We start from the raw sequence: 18,156 nt of genomic DNA on the forward strand, positions 1-18,156 counted from the left end.
CCCCCATCTGTTCTCTCCCAAACGAAATCCCATTGTGGACAACCTTGCTTCGCCTACACATTCTCCATGAAAGTCTTCCATGACAATGCTAATTCACACGGATCCCTTCCTTCTCTCAACTCTGTCATCGTTTGCACAATAGATAGGTCTTTCATGACCTACTACATCATCTGGCTCTTAACAGCCGTTGAAGCATGTCAGTGCAGTTTTTCACAATCAAAATTCAGTTCATTTATTTCAAGAGCTGTTTTGACTGCCTGCCTCTTTAAGTTGAAGCCAAGGAGGCTATGAGTGCCTTGCTTATTTTCAGTATGTTGATACCATCAACCTCTCAGGCCAGGGATCCTAAACCCTAGAAAGAAGTATTTGATGTTGTTTTTACCCACCATCTTCCAAAAAGCAGAATTATCAGTACTGCTCTCATTGGAATAATTTGCCTGCTTGAACTTAATGCTTAAATGACAATTTTTAAAAACACTCTTGAAAGGCTGAATACACAAATGGACGTTGATCAGATGCCATATATGACAATAGAACTCTGACCAGAAACGTTTGCAGCAACCATAGCCTCCGTAGCAATTGGCTGAAAACACACCAGAGTTTTTCCGTGACTGCCAACTTTCCTACTTCTTTTTGCCCCTGTTTTTGAATCAGGAGGAAGCAAAGAAAGCCAAATATTCTCCTAGTCCATCGTGTAGGATGCATCGCATCTAGTTAGCCCACCTGCAGCTTTCCCGTGCCCACGTCCTCCAACCAGAGCACACCTGAAGCCTTTCATGCCCCTGGACTACAAAGCTTTCCCATCTCACAGCCTGCTGTGGAGTCTCGGCCAAACGGAAGTCATGGTGACTGACTCCCTTGCTATCGTAAGCTTAGAATAAACAGCTTCTGTTTGTTCTCATTTGGGTGGTCTTTATTTATTTCCACACTCTAAAATAATTTATTTTGACCTTGATTCAAGCATAATTGAAATCACTTGCAAGTAATGGCATCTTCATGTCTATGTGCCTCATGTAGAGAAAGTTTGCATCATTGAAGTCATCAGTGTTTATCTGTTGCTAGTGATATGTGCTGGCTTTGGGATGCTGCTTTCTGTCTCTTGATCACACTGTGTATAGAGCAACCATTATTATGGATGTAACCGTATTTGCAGGTCATGAGTGTTATATATGGAAAAATCATTAAGCCTGAATGCAGTACTTTAGATTAGGAAGAGGAGAAAGGACACAGCTGCCCAGATCACTACCTGGAAGTGTAACAACATCAACTCATTATCAGTCCCTGTCTTTAAAGGTTTCCCAAATTTTCCAGGTGCCAAGGCTGGAAACACACACTTTTTCCCTCTAAATGTTCAATTCTGAAATCACAGAACCACTCCAGGCCTGGGGAAAGCTGCAATCAATACCCTTTTTAATCTGCACTTTCAGTGAACACAATTTAGCAAGGGTACACAAGTAAAGCATTTTCTGATCCGAAAACAATAGGAACACAGAGCTATAATGCTGTATCTATGTCTCCGCTGATATCCTGAAAGAGCAATTTAATTTTGCAGCCAGCCATGTGTAATTCGAGTGTGACACATTAACAAATGGATGGCTGGTCCATCTTCCTGGCTTCCTGTCAGGATCTGGCTCTCTTGATGCCTTTGGGCATGTCAGTGGGAGCTTCAGCCCATTCAGAGCTGCATCTGAAAGAATTAGGGGACATAAATGTGAACTGATGAGGACAGCGGCTATGAGGCAGGAAAATTAATAGTCTCATAGAAAACAATATGCAATGTAGTAACAAATCAGGGGAAATTGACATTTTACTTAGTTCCTCAGAACTATTTTAAATATAATATAGAGAATTTAAATTATTGTTGGGTTTATTGAACCTATTTAACATCTGCCAGAATTTAAAAATAAGTAAATCAAATGGAATGCTAAACTGTAATTGGATTTCTATTGTATGTCTTCTGTATAACACTGGGTTGCCCTGGGAATATTAGACCTGATGTAATTAACCTGAGCTTGTCCTAAATGCCTTCCAGAGAGAAGCTGGAGGGAGAGTGGAGAAAAATGTCTCAGCAAGGTTGATTAGGATATACTCCGGCATACAATCTCTCCTCAGAGTAAAAATCCACTTTAACCAGGATCCCAAGCAGGATATGACTCTTCATGCCACAAACCAGTTCTCTCCCAGCCTCACCCTGACTACTTGCAAAAGCAACAATTCAGCAGGCATTTCTTGAGTTGAAAAAGAGAAAAGAGAGATGAGAATCCAGACTACAACAGAACCTACCTTGGTTATGGGGCCAAGGGTTATCACTAGGGTCATCTATTTTTTTTATTAGAATCACATGTTTATAATCTACCAGTTTTTTTTTTTTTTAAATAATGTGTATAATAAACCCAGTGCACTTCTTTTTATAGGTTACTAGTCTATCATTTCTAACAAACTTTCAAAACAGTTTTTAGTTATTTTGGAAATAGGTCTTCAGATATTGTTAAATATAGATGTGGAAAGCAGCTACAACTTGATTGCACTTTATTAGCTACAAGATTTTCTGAAGAGAATTAGGTGAAACCAAAGTTTTTACGAAGTTGTGCTCTGGAGAAATTTTTCTCCCCTTGAATATGCTGTCACTGACAACTGGATCAGGCACTAAATTTGTATTGTCAACATCCTGTTTTACTTATCATTGAATTTTTGGTGCATAGGGTAGTTTCTGACATAAGACAGACTCCCAGAAAAGATTTGGTTAATGAAATTCATAAAAAGCAATATAAAATAAGTGAATATATGAACTTTAGCAAAAATCTTTTATAAAAATTACACCTGAAAGTGTCTAACCTACAGCAGTTACTTAAAATGGTAAATGAATGCAGAGGTGGATTAACTTTTATCATATGTGTATAGTACATGAACATTTGTAAAAAAAAAAAAAAAAGGTGAAGTAGATTCAGGTTTGAAATTTTGATGACATGAAACAACCATATACTTGGTATTACTGTTTAAGGGCTTTTAAATGAAGAGTCTTCTAAGAACATCAAATAAATTAGTCCTCTGACAGTTAAACTAAACTGTCCATTTTAGTTAGCAAAGTGGGCCTTACCTAGAAGTACCAGCCTCAAACAACTTTTTTGTTTGTTTGTTTGTGTTTTGTTTGATTTGGTTTGGTTTTTCCCAAAATTAAGCTACCAAAGTAGAGGCCCAAGCCAATTATTAAAAAAATTTAGCTGGAAAAATAAATATCATCTGAGGAATTTTTAAGATGCAGATTTCCAGGGAACTTTCCAAGTTGGTTCTGCTTTAGTGGGTCCAGATGAGGCCAACAAGCTGAGTCACTTAACAAATCTCTGGTGCTTTTGATGTAGGTATCTATGACTTCACTCAGAAACACTGATCCAAGCAAATTTAAGTTATATTTATTAGAATAAAACTGCAGCCTAGAAAATTATATTAAAATGTCTGCAGAGGAAGTAAAATGAGACAGCAACAAAAGATAGCATAGCCTGGTGGTAAAGGGGAAAAGATATTAAAAAATGGATGTGCTCAGAAGATTGTCTTATGGAGATACAGTAGTCTAAACTAGGTAGAGGAATTAGACAAACTTGGTCTTTAGTGTCTTTGGCCCCATTGTCAAAAACTATCCAAATGAAAGGACTTTCCTTCAATTACCTAATTGCAATGTTTCTGCTTTTCTTTTTTGGGGGATCAAACTTCTTTCAAAATAATAAATTGACTTTATGTTTAACTATACTGACCTTGACTACATGATGATGATGGCTTTAATTCTCACCATAAAAGAACAAATAAATTGGCATTCTGGAATCTTGATTTTATGCATGTGTGATTACTCAAAGCCTGAATACTCCTGGACCTTAGTATGCTTTACACACACACACACACACACACACACACACACACACACACACACATATATATATTTATATTTATATTTATATATGCATGTGTATGTATATGTATATATGTATATGTATAAAATATCTTCAAAATTAAACAGAATCTCCATGTGAAGAATAGTAAAAACTCAGAACCTCCTCTTTCATTCTCAGAGATCTACTTGGCCATTGAACCACTCCTATTATTACTGCTGCTTCATGATATGACCTTAAGGAGTGGCCTGTTTTTTTTTTTTCCCCTCCTTGGACAGGGAACTTTTCCTTCATTCTCTATAAAAGATTTGAGATGATGTTATAAAATATAAATCAGATTTAAAAACATCTAAAAAATGAAAAAAACAAGGAATGGGTTAACACATAACCAATTTCACCATAAATTATGACTGACTTGTTTTCCTCTTTCAATGCTCTTCAGTTTTAATGTTCATTTGAATCACTTGTGTATCTTCTATTATGCAGATTTAGAATGATGAGGGCTCAGGGCCTGAATGTCTGCATTTAGAAGAAGACATTATTACATCTTAAACCTCAATTCTGAGTAGAAAGGGTGCAGGATAACTTCTCTCTTTTTCTCTCCTCTTTATTTCTTATCTCTCTATCTGTTTTCTTCCCTTCATATACTACTCAGAGAGAATTAGCAGTTATCTCCCCTGCTTCTGTAAGCACTGGCTTCTAAGCTTTCTGTTCTCACATTTTTTTTTCTCCTGATAATTTGCTACATAGGGAAATATGACCTTAGCCATGCAATAGTCCAATGATATTAAAATTAATTATAATAAGCTTAGTATCCATACAAGAAAGATGAATACACAATAGCAGTGGCAGTGTTCTGGTTTACAAGCACTGAAAAGTCTGGGTATTTGGGACTTCTGGCCACATGCTGCTCTCTGAGCTTGCTTTTTCTTTCTATTCCTCATTTTTAGTAAATTCCTACTTAGAGTCTTTTAACTAAAGTATGACTTGATGAGGTTTGACTCCAGCTATCATTTACTATATATCAAATATGTAGGGGGTACTTGTTGAAAGTTTATAAGTATGAAAAAACAATGTGGTTCACAGTTACCCAAGTAAATGAAGTTACCCAAGTAAATGAACAAAAAACATTTCCAAGCTAAATAATTTTACCTCATGCTTTTGTATTTCTGAGAAATTTTAAGTTATTTCAGATTATTTATAGAAAATCTGGAAAAGAGATTGTTTCTGCAGTTAGAATGTCAAAACCTTAATTCATATAAGTTGCATTAAAAAGTCCATTTGGTTTTGGGGTAGGTCACAAAGCCAAGAACACCCTTCCACCTTCACCACTTCCTAACCTCAAATGGCAGGTCAAAGATTGACCCAGAGGAAATGAAGATAGACAGACAGAGATAGATTAAATCAAGACAGGACCTTCAGTAAGTGAAAAAAATGAGAGTCTGAATCCAGTCAACATTTCAGTATATTAATTGCTTTGTTTGCCTGTCAAGAGGCTCCAAAGCTTGAAAAATGATTTGATGAAAACTTCCCTTGAGCGTGGGTAGACACACTTTCATAAAAACCTGGATTCGTGGGTATTGAAGATTATTATTATCTAATTGAATTTTCATCCTGTTTGTAATTCAAAGCTTTGAAAGAACTTTTAAAGGGGAGAGTTCAGAGGAAACTGCCAGAATATTCTTCTGGAAAAATACCAGCTGAACTGCCCCCTACTGCAGCTTCCTGGAACAAGCTTCCAATGGAAGAGACACTAGGTCTAAGGGCAGCCCATTCAAGGGTCTCTTCCACGTGAGTATACATTTTAGTTCTTGTTTAATTGTTCCTGACAGGGAAGGTGGGAGCAGGAAAGCCACACCAGCTCATTTTGCTATTGAAAACCTTGTCTGGGACTCTGAGCCAGGACCTCAGGCAGAGGTTACCAGGGGTTACCTGGAAGAAGACTCAAAATGCTATACACACTTGGCCAGGTCTACTATTTCATCATTTTAAAGCAAAAACTTTGAACCTTTGTCAGAAAACTATGAACTTATGGTTAAATATCTTGGAGAAGGGGGCTGAAAAAATAAACACAGGTCTTTTTTTTCTTTCTTTTAATGGGTGAAATGCACCAGCACATGATTTCAGTAATTGCTACTTGTCCCTTGGGAGTGTTGTGAAAGAATAGGTGAAGGATATGGGGCTCTTCCTCTTCCTATAAAATAAGCAAGGTCAGATCCACTGGCCTGTAGAAAGGTTCAACTTTTTCCTTTTGCATTTTTATGGGAAAATTTAAAAGGCACTCTCTCTCATCAGTTAATATATTTTCACAAACTTATGAAGTGCTGGGCATTTTAATAGATTCTTGAAAAAGAACAAAACAGTATATTCATTTTGATCAGAATCAATAAAAGGGAGAAGCAAATAAGTAGAAAAGCAGATTTTATTTTTAGAAGATTTCATTGGAGGAATAGCAAGGATTTAGGGGAGAATAAGAAAAAGAATGTAATTTTAGTGGGGTGTTTTTTTTTTTGAGTTTCTAAAATTAATCTACTAGTTTCAATAGATGGTCATTCCATGTTGAGTATCTCAGGAAAAGCTGGGGACAGCTGGACTGAGTAAATTAACCTTTCAATGGTATGTGCATATATGTGTGTGTGTGTATATATACACACACACACATATATATGAGAAAGAGAAGATTCAGAGATTCTTACTTAGTATTGATGATAGTGATAAAGATGATAATAACTATTTTATCAAATGCTCAATATCAGTAAGGCATAAAATATTTTGGGGGACTATGTGATTGAATTATTAATAAGGACAGCAACAAAAACCCTATCCTCATTTTATAAATAAGAAAACTAAAAACTTAAAAATAAAAACAAAACAAAACAAAAAACTGAGACCAGAGAGATTAGAAAGTGGTGTTGAAAAGCCAACTGTCATTAGCTCCAAAATTAGTAGTTGATAAAATTATATATAATTATTTCATTATTTTCTCTTTTTTCCCCCCTCCCATTGTCCAGTACTACCTACTAGTCACCTTGAGTGTTATCTTCTTTACTGAATGCATCTCCATCTTCTCTTTTTCTAATTTCACTTGCATAGCTGTACAAATGACACCATAGATCTGTTATCATTCAAGACAGGAATTCTATTTGCTAAAATTGTAATAAGTTCTTATAATATTGAAATGTGTAAATAAATACACTGATGTGGTCTGGGCAAATTTAAAAAATCAAACATGTAAATGACAAACTAATTTATGAATGTTTTCAGAATTTCTTTATTTGACAGGATCTAGTAACACATGTAGTCTGTAAAACCCCAGCTACTCATGCATGTTTCTATTGTGTTACATGTATGGTCCAGATTATAGATGATCACTAGGTATTTAATGACATGAGACAATTTATGCTTAGGATTTTCAAGAGAGAAATTCAGCATCAGGCAGTTGGATCACCTTTAATATACCTTTCAACCTTGAGCTACTCCAATTAGAAATTCACTGTTTGAAACATCATCTTATTCCCATTATTTTATTTGTTTTTTCATTTTTATTTACTAAGAACTTGGTCTCCACAGATATATCTTATAAAGCACATGCCTTATATTGTTTTGAAGTTCAAGAAAATTTTTAATATGTCACATCGAAAAACCAAAAATGACTGTTTTTGTTTTTCTCTTTTCTTCTAGGATTCAGTTCACAACTATTTATTTATCATTTAAATGCATTCAACTGAAAAACGAACATTTTCCTGCTGAATGTGGGAACCATCAAAGATAAAGATGGGCTGCTGTTTTTAGTGCCTGCTAACACAGGGTCTAGATTTATCTACCTTGAAAGACATGCTATTTGTCAAAAGCTTGTTTAGCATGGAAAATCCTCTATGGCCAGTATTAATCAAGTTCAGTCATTTTTGTTCCCTATATTGGATGTCAGGAAGAGGAAAGGAGAGAATCCTCAGTAATTCAAGCACATTGTTCTTTTATTTGAATGACAGCTTTAATAACTTCTCATTAAAATACAATTTTATAGACATTTTATATTAACTTGCATTAAATATCTTTCTGATAATTAAGATATCATGAGTGTATATGTGTATGTGTGTTTGTGCATGGTTTGGTGGGTAAAGAATCCTCAAATCTCTCTCACATTGTTTAAATAGCTTGTGAAATTCCATTCTCTCCATCAAGCTTCTCCAATTGATGAGACCATTTTCTACTGCATTGCCATATCAGTTTGACATTGCCCTGGCCTCTTCCCTAAAATCCATGGAATCTGTGTTCTTACTTTGCTTCCCATACACAAAAAAATGCAGTTACTCATTTTTTCTGACTTACTTGGTTATTCATGTATCTCTTATTTATTTATATGTGACAGTAATTTATTGTCTTTAGGATCCTTGGTTTTAGAGAAGTCTTCACTCAGTATAATTAAATGGTTTCAGAATCATCTCTTAATCTGGTCCAAATTTTACAGGCTAAGGCAGCTTTGCTTCACAGTTGGTGGTTTAGTCAGTGAGCAGTTTTCCAGCAATTCTGGAATTGAAGTTGTCTGTCCTTGTTTCATTCTTTTATTGTTTCTTGGTACAAGGAAAGAAGAAAAAGGATTTTCTAATTGTAAGAATTAAATGTCTTTGTTCTTCCTCTGAGCTTGAGGTCTTCTAAACCTTCATGTAGCCCATTTTATTTATCTTTAGCCCATTTTAACTCACTTACATATACATGTTACAGTTTTTCTTGGTCTAGAGCTTTCAGGAAAACAGGAATAGTGTATACTTTCTATATCTATATGGAAGTAAACAGTATGTTATCACCTAACTTTGATCATATGATTTATGTTGTCCCTTTGGAAAGAAGAATATAGTCAAAATATAAGACTTCCAGGTTTTTAACTTCTCAAATAGGAAATAAATATAAGGAGCTAAAAAAAGGGGATGATTTGTTTGACACAAAAGACAGAAACCTCAAGGATCTTTCATATATATAGTCTGTGTCAGCAAAGAGAGGAGTAACTCTTATTGCCCATGAAAACATGTTCTAGTGAAGGGAGCGAACCCAATGTTCTAGAATTCTTTAAAGAGAAACCCCCACATAATTGTAACTCAGGAATGTCCTTATGGATACTTGTTTTGTGTGTGTGTACCCTGGTCATTTAATGAGATGAGTTTGGTTTAAGAAGTTCCATTCAGAGTCTGGAGAACTTTGGGTCAAGTAGGTTATTTTTGAGTTGCTCCCCCCCCCAAAAGGACTGAAATCATTAATAAAGACCCTCCTGAATTTTGCCAAAACATTATGATAACTTTCTTGGCTGCTTTAGACATTGTTAATAAGTGACATGTTTCGTATGTAAAACTTATACCTTTGCTGCCAGGAAATGATGATGAAGAGCAATTTAGAAGTCCTATCTCCTTCGTAATGCTTTAAAATTGGAGGCTAAGACTTTCATCACATTTTTTCCCCCACATGTTTCTTTTATAGCACTGACGACTCTAAGGGAAATGGAGCTAAAAAACAAAACAATGAAACAAAACAAAACAAAACAAAACAAACTATTTCCAGCCACCTTAGAGGTAAAAATCCACAAATTCCTAGGGGTTTTGATCAATCTTAGGGTATGCCAATATACTTAAACATCCTTATCTATTTTACTTCAAGGAAAACGAAGAAGCCTCTGTATATTTCTGAGTTGACAAGTCCTCTGTCATGGGCATGGTCCTGGACCAAAAAAAGAGTGATATCAACTCCGTCTCCAAAAGGTTATTTTTGTTAGTTAGTTTTCAAAATGTTTGAAACAAGATTTGAATAGGAAGCCCAAAGTTTGAAAAGCTGACAGTTGAGATATATTTGATGTGCTCATGAAGGTATGGTGAGATCCCAGAGATTCAGCTACTAGGCTCTTTCTCCTCTCTCCAAACCCAGGTTAGCCCTGGGACAATGTCCACAAAGTTACTCCATCAGAGTCCTAGAACTTCATCTGCTTTTTTAAGCTTACCGCCTATTTAGCTGAAGCACAACCTTACTATTTCTGATTTTAGGGCAGTATAATGTGTTGAATGGCACACTCCTCCCACTCCCCCAAAATGCCCACATCTTAAACCATGGGACTCGTGAAACTGACCTTATTTGGAAGAAGCATCTTGGCAGAAGTAGTTAAGGATCTCAAAGATGAGATCTTTCCAAATTATCCAAGTGAACCTTAAATCTAATAATAAGTATCTTTATCAGAGACACACAGAGGAAAAACATACATAGAGAAGAAAAGGCCATGTGAAGATGGAGACAGAGGCTGGAGATAAGCAGCTATAAGCCAAGAAATGCCTGGATTCACCAGAAGCTAGAAGAGGCAAGAGAGGATTCCCCCTGGAGCCTTTAGAGATAGGAGTACAACCCTATCAACTCCTTAATTTCAGACTTCTGGACTCCAGAACTGTGAGAGCATAAATTTCTGTTATTAGACAACCAGTTTGTTATAGCAACCACAGGAAACTAATACAGGTAGCTAAATTTCTTTCTGTAAGTTGATTTACCAAAGGTTACCAGAATAGTATTTTTACTCATTGCTACATTGACTAGTGAACGCAAAAACAGAACAAAATCAGTCTTTCATAGTTATTACTGGAGACAGTATTTAACATGTTGTGGAGCACTAAGGCTGGAGAGATTTATATATTCATTACTTATTCAATAATATTTGAGAATGTACTAAAACATTCTTAAAGGGACATGATAAATAAACATATGAGGTTTCTGCTCTTGAGAAATTTACATTCTAGGGATAACACTAAATAGAAGATTTTTTCAAAATAGCATCTTTGAATTTTAAAACAGATTTAAAAAAATCTTTTGGCCGTTGACAGATATCATTAATACATAGTAGAGGAAATACTTTCTAAACTAATGTAATGATACCATGTGATTCTTTTCTTAGATATAAAGGACTTTTGAAGGTCAAATGAAACTAATATGTGCCTCTGTTTCTCAAAATGCTCCATGTGTGAGAAATTGCATTATGTATTCCATTATTTTCTAATAAATTACCGTATCTTCAAAAAACCAAATGGGAAAAAAAAAAGAATAAAAAGCAGCTGACAATTAAATGCTAGAATAGATGAAAATAAATATTTAATGGTGTGACTAAGTATAAGGGCATGGGGTTATTAGAAAAATATTGGGTTAAGAGTTTTTCAGGGGGTATTTTAAGCTTTCATTTCCTTTTTGTTCATGCCAAGCAACCTCAGGCAATTGAGACTCGAGAGATTTCGTGGTATGAACTGTTAGGCCATAACTTAGTGAACTAAAACACAGCATATGGCAATTAGTGGCGTGTGGTTTCCTTTAAGCTATTCATTTGGCCGGTGTAACAGGAGCACCTAAATTCCTTCAGCTTATCATAAAGTGGTACAATGGAGGGGGTCCAAGGCAAAGACGGGCATTGCAGGGAAGAAGTGTTCCAAAAGGTACAGGTACTTAGATAATGAAGGATGAGGAGCAAGAACTAGCTGCACAGAATTTGCCAAAAAATGGAAATTAGACAAAGAAGAGCAAGAGCCAGAAATGATATATTATCCAAAGACATGAAAGTCCTCAGGCATCAGAAACTCTTCAAAAGTTCTTTCGACCCATTACCCTTTACCATTTCAAATTTTCACTTTATGAAGTCTAAAAGGTATTTCCTGGCTTGTGTTCTTTTGGAGGGGTTAAGTAGCTGTGAATTGTTCTCCTATATTTAAATTCTAGAGGCTTCCTCCTCCTGTGTTTTTAATTGGATCATATGAAAAATATCATACATCAAAAACCAGAAAGACATCTGCAAGGCATTGGGACAGATTCCCCGGTGGAATAAATGCCCAAGAAGAAATCATATCCTGTCATTTTTCACTGAAAAATTATCTTCCTTATGTCACAGTATATGATATCATAGTATAAAATATACCATTATATATTTTCCTCTAAAATATCACATTTTCCTCTAAAATTTTTGTAAAGGTTGGGATATATATATACCCCTTGTTCAGTTATCAACCTAATTCTGATTATTGGATTTCCACTTCAATATTACTGATTAATCCTAATAAAACATAAATCACATTTGTATTCTGTAAACATGATTGCTTCTGTAACCAAAACTATAGTAGTTATAAAGAAATGGAAGATTGCACTCCAAAAGTTTTCCCTCTTTCTTATTATTAATTCATGGATATGATGGAAAGAAGTTGTTATTCGCTCCTCTATGTGCTAGATACTGTGTTAAGTAATTTACATTCTTATTTCTTTTGCATGGTGACCTTGCTAAGTAGTTATTATCGTCTTCATTTTATAGGGAAAATCTCTCTTCCATCACCTAAAGCTGAGAGTTGTAGTGATGGACTATGTGCTCAGCATTTCCATATATAGTTATTCAAATCTGCATTTCTTTAATGTAAAATGTTCTGATTTTAAAGTGTTATCATGTAGTTGATTTTTTTTTTTTTAAATCACATGTATAAAACAACAACAAAAGGTTCCGGAGGTCTGCCTTAAGCACCGAGCTTCTGAAATCATAATCATCCTTCATAAAGAACATTTTATATTAAAAACTTCTATCACCTACTACACACATCAAAATGAGTCACTCTATAGAATAGAGAATCATAGGATCATCCATTCTAATGGAATCATCTTATGACTGAAGAAACTGAATCCCAAGGAGGGAAAGTGAATATGCCAAGATCACAGATATAAAGAGCAAAGATGAAACTAGAACATAGTTCTCTTCTGAGCCCAATCTTTCTTGCACTTTATCTTTCTTTGCAGCCCATCTTTCTTGCACACTATTGGGCTGCCTCAAAACCAAACCAGGTATGTACGATGCAACACGTCATTAACAGGTCATTTAGTGTGGATTTTTCCTCAACTACAGCTAGCCATTATTGCATAAAGTCATGTTTTTAAACTAAAATCTATGCACATACAAAATCCATTCATTTTGCTGCTGCTTTATTTAATAATGGAGAATGTGATACCAACACAGTATATAGAAAGTGATGACAACAATAGCTTGATAAAATACTATATACATATATATTGCTTGTAACTTGCTGATGGCCTTATTTCATAAGTTTAGTCAAAGAAATAAAACTACTTACATACCTCAAATGAAATAAACACAGAAAATCATTTATATTTTGTAACACTCACAAAAATTTTGCCTATGGTTCCTGTTTTATTCTATTCTTGGTTTGGGAAGCTGACTTGCATACTAATGATACTATGAATGCAATCCTCTGGTGCCTTCTGGTTCTCATCATTCATTATTGATGCAGCATTTTTGCTGTTTTTCTTTCATTCTCAAAGTTTATGGTCCACAAAGAGCTATCCTTTAAAGCTCCATCAATGTAATTGTATTATTACACTTATCTACTCTGAAATGCCTTGGACAGCCTTTAGTCTTTTAGGGGTTTAGAGTTTTATGATATCTGCTTAGATTCCTCATTATTTACTGTATATTTATAATCTTTTCCTTTGAATTCAGTTATAAATCAAAATATTCTAGTGTGGTCATGAGCGTGATTTACAATCTCTGGAGAAGATAAATCCTATATTTTTTACTGTATTTTAGTGAAAATGTGTACTGAATTTTTTTTTTAAAGATTTTATTTATTTATTTATTCATTCATTTGACAGAGAGAGATCACAAGTAGGCAGAGAGGCAGGCAGAGAGAGAGAGGGAAGCAGGCTTCCTGCCGAGCAGAGAGCCAAATGCGGGACTCGATCCCAGGACCCTGAGATCATGACCTGAGCTGAAGGCAGAGGCTTAACCCACTCAGCCACCCAGGCGCCCCAAGTGTACTGAATTTTTTTAAAGATTTGTTTATTTTAGAGAGAGAGTATGAATGTGCCAGGGAGGTTCAGAGGGAGACAGGGTGGATCTCAAGCAGATTTCCTGTTGAGCTCACGACCCTGAGATCATGACCTGAGCTGAAATCAAGAGTCAGACACAACAAACTGAGCCACCCAGGCACACTTGTGTGAATTTTTGAATGAAATATATTCATTTTTTAAAAAGGAAAATAATAAAAAGGTGAACTGAAAAAGGAAAAATATCAAATGGGCTTGTATAATTAAATATTGATATACAATATGCAATGTGTATATATGTGTGTGTATGTATGTCTATTTATGTATGCCTACACATACATATACACCAATACATAAGTTACTTCCTTGGAAGGATGAAAGTCACCTTCCTTCAGTCTTTAACTTTTCAGATTCTAGAGGATTCCAAAGTTAATCATATTTAAATCCAGTTAGTTAGAAACCTTTATAAAGGTAAGACATTGGAAAAAAATTTCCATTATTTGCTCAGTAAAGCAATGTGGTGGTAAAATAAAATACATGATCTCAGGTAACAAATCAGTGGAAAAACAAGCCTACCATATCTGAAGTCCTTTTTGCACTAAGGAGAAATAAAGACAAGCCTTAATTAAATGCCTCCTAGGTGATAAGCCCATTGTTAAGCAGCTTGCCCCTTTCATGCCATAGAACTCTCACAAATGAATCTCATAAAAATTTAGGGGACAAAGAGGAGTCTGCTTGCTAAGAAGTAGTGGGGGGATTTGGGTTAGAGAGGTAAAATGGGTCAGCAGATGAAGGCCAGGTGGGGGATTTGACCTCATGCTTGGGATAGACTCTACTCAGCTTCAGGTGCAGAGAAAAGAACATGGTGCTTTAGGTGTGTCCATCCTTTGGGGAACCCTTGGAATGCCTAGAGACTGAAACCATCAAATTATTTTTATAACAAAAGGGAGCTCATGGTGGATTAACTAAAATAGTGGGAAAAAACAGAAGACTAAAGAAAAAAATCATAGTTTTACTTAATTTGACTCCTCTTAGAAAATGTTTCAAATTTGTTTTAAGTATAATTCTTTTAAAAACACTGTAATAAATGTGTTTCTAATAGCATATGTATGGCAGGTAGGTTATTATGGGCAGGTGGAGATAGGGAAAACAAATAAAAATATTAAGCTGTGGCAATATACAGTTTATTTTGATGGTAAAAGACTCAAAAGATGATCCGGGGGAGCTTGTGGAATGAGTGTGTGTGTGTTTGTGTGTCTGGTCTATAATGACAACGGTGGGAGCCATGATGATATGAACACACAAAAAAAGTATAAATAGCAGGGAAGAAGTAACCACAGAAGTTTAAAGAATACTCACATGAGTTTAGGATGGGGGAAAAAAAAAGACAGAAAAGCCAACAATGGAATCCAAATCACAGCTCAAGAAGATAGAGCAGAACGTGCATTCCTTTACTTGTTGCCTTTTCCTGTTTTCTTCATAGATTTAAACACATGTTCATTTATATAACATTTGCTTAGAGTGTTTTCTTTGAGTAAGCTATTATGTATTGAGCATTTGTAAACATTTTATAAAGTAAGCAATTTTACGAGGTGCTGTTGATTTTAATAGAATGGGAATAAGGTCTGCCTGATGTTCAGACAGGCAGATTGGCAACTCCACAAAACTCCATGTTTTGTGAGTACAGCCCTTTACTTTCTCTCTTCATCTGTAGTATTTACAGACTTATTCACAGAGCAGTTCTGCCAAATTCTGCTCCAGTTACAAATAAAAAACACCTCCTTATCTCCCATGGAAACTTTCTGTAAGTGTTGAATGTCAGAATTTGGCCTGAATTGCACGTCCCATAAATAAGAAGATAATCTAACTAAAATGTTGGCTCAAAAAATCTTCTCACACAGACTTAAAGAATTTATTTTTTTCTGCTCAGATTTATGAGATGTCATGCACTGTCCTTCCCCAAATTTTTCTGGATAAAGCCAGGCACATTTTTTTTTCTGACGACCTGTCCCTGGGATAAAGGCTTAATCTTTCTGATTTCTAGAGTAGTTCTTTAAAAAGTGGTTCTACAGAACATGAACATTTAAACTTATTTTTAAATTTTTATTTTTTTTCCTAGTTAAGTAATCTGCTCCTTTTCTTCCTAAAGGCTTATGTGATCTTTTATTTCCTGAAAATTTAAAGCTATTAACATACTTACATGTTGTTATATCTATGTATCTGTATCTTTATAATATTCTTACTTCCTCAACACATTCTTATTTCTTGAGTTCATGTTTTCATTCATTCTTCTCTCATTCTACTACAAAATACTTTTAAAATCTACTCATCTATCCTCTCTTCACCTCCAGAGTGTCTGTTTCTTTACTTTCTCTAGGATGCCCTTTGAACCTTCTTCAGAGAGGCATTTCCTGATGCTGACGGAGTGTGGGCTCAGGTCAGACCACTGGATTTAAAGTCTTTCTCCAGCATTTACTATCTATGCACCTGTAGACATTTACTTAATTGTTCTCTGCCTCAGTTAAGAAACTGACAATATTAATTACATAAATATAATAATACTAATTTTCTCATAGCATTACCATGAGGAAAAATGCACATAAGGCACTTCAAACAGTACCAGGCACAAAGTAGCCAATAAATGTGAATTATGAACATTCTCAGTTATTAATCTGAGTGGCTGGTTGATGTGCAGTTGTTTATTATCAACTCTATGATCCATTAGCCCAAGGGATCTGGAGAATAGCTCATATGTGGACAATCCCAAAAGAATATCATTTCTGCACCATTCTTCCCTGTGTTTGTTGAAACTGTCATGCAAAAAGCCTACCTTATTGGGAGGATTCTTTATTCAATCTTATCACAATTCTACTCCCATGATGTAGTGTGGTGGTCATCTGTGTAAGGTCTACATATAGAATCTTGATGCAATAGGGGAAGAGAAAAGAGGTGAAGTTTATTCCTACTTTGGAGAAAGTCCTAACATTCAAGAAAGATGGTTGACATCTTGGGGGACTTGGGTGGTGCAGTCAACTAAGTGTCTGACTCTTGGTTTCAGCTCAGGTTATTATCTCAGAGTTGTGAGATTGAACTGTGGGTCAGTCTCTGTGCTCATTGCAGAGTCTGCTTAAGATTCTCTCTCTCTCTCTCTGCCCCTCCTCTCTGTCTCTCAAAATAAATAAATATATAAATAAATAAATCTTAAAAAAAAAAAAAAGGATCACAGGCATCTTGCAGATGCAGGAGGAACCATCAGTGCAAGAAAAAAGTTACAAAAATTTCTTGCACCTTCAGATGTCCTGCTTGGGATCAAGTGCCCCAAATCTTGGTGACTAATATTTTTTAATAGAAACTTCAAGTGCACTGTCCTCTTCTGATCCAACATCAGTTTTTGCCTCTGGCCCAGAAAAAAAATTAGTACAGAAAAGAACATAAATAAAGAGCACTCATGAGCAAAAATTTGAAGAAAGCCATTCATTATTAAAATATATATATATATATATTTTCATACTCAGAATATCTATAATATTTCAAAACTTATAGTTTATATATTTTACCTTTTACTAGTTTTACAGAACTAAGATTGCTACTTTTTTTTTTTTTTTTTTTTACTTTTAGTCATTTTGCATCTATTCCAGGAAGAAACATTTTCTTTTTCTCTAGGAACTAATTTCTGTTTTTATGTTTTGGAGTATGCTACTTTGTCAAACTATGTAAAATATAGATTTCAAATCAGTTTCTTTTAATCCATCTTGACTACCCTTTTCCCCCAGTTCAAAGTGCTGTCATGTCTCATGTATACTATTGCAGAAGGCTCCTAGCTCGTGCTCTCATTGTCAATAAGGATGTCAGAGTGATCTTTAAACATGATTTCTGATTCTGCCACTCAACTTGCTTATAACCTTTCCCACACTGATCTCGAAAAAGTCTCCCAGTATTCCAAAGACAAAGCTCTTTATAAATGTAGAGATTGCACATAGGCGTTTTCCTTTACTGAAAAGTATTTTTTTTAATTTTTATTCATTTTTTTAGTTTCTTTTCAGTGTTCCAGAATTCATTGTTTATGCACCACACCCAGTGCTCCATGTTTGATCCCTCTGATTTTCCTCATTCCTATCCCCTTTGTCTACTATTAATTACCATCTCTTCAGTCAAGATTAGTTTCTGTGACTTATGTTTTTCTATCACTTGAACATTTTCTTTATAGCCTTATTACAATTTTTAATATTTAACTACCTATATGACCATTTGTTTCATTCTGTCAACCCAAAAAGTCTTAAAGCTCCATGAGGACAAGCTTCTATTCAATTTTGAAAGGGTAGTATTAACATCTGATAGTTTATGACACCAAAATATTTACTGAACAAATAAATTTAAATCTTCTATGATTTTTTTTTTAAGATTTTATTTATTTATTTGACAGAGAGAGACAAAGTGAGAAAGAGAA

This window comes from Martes martes (assembly GCF_963455335.1).
Source record: "Martes martes genome assembly, chromosome: 6".
NCBI classification, from domain to species: Eukaryota; Metazoa; Chordata; class Mammalia; order Carnivora; family Mustelidae; genus Martes; species Martes martes.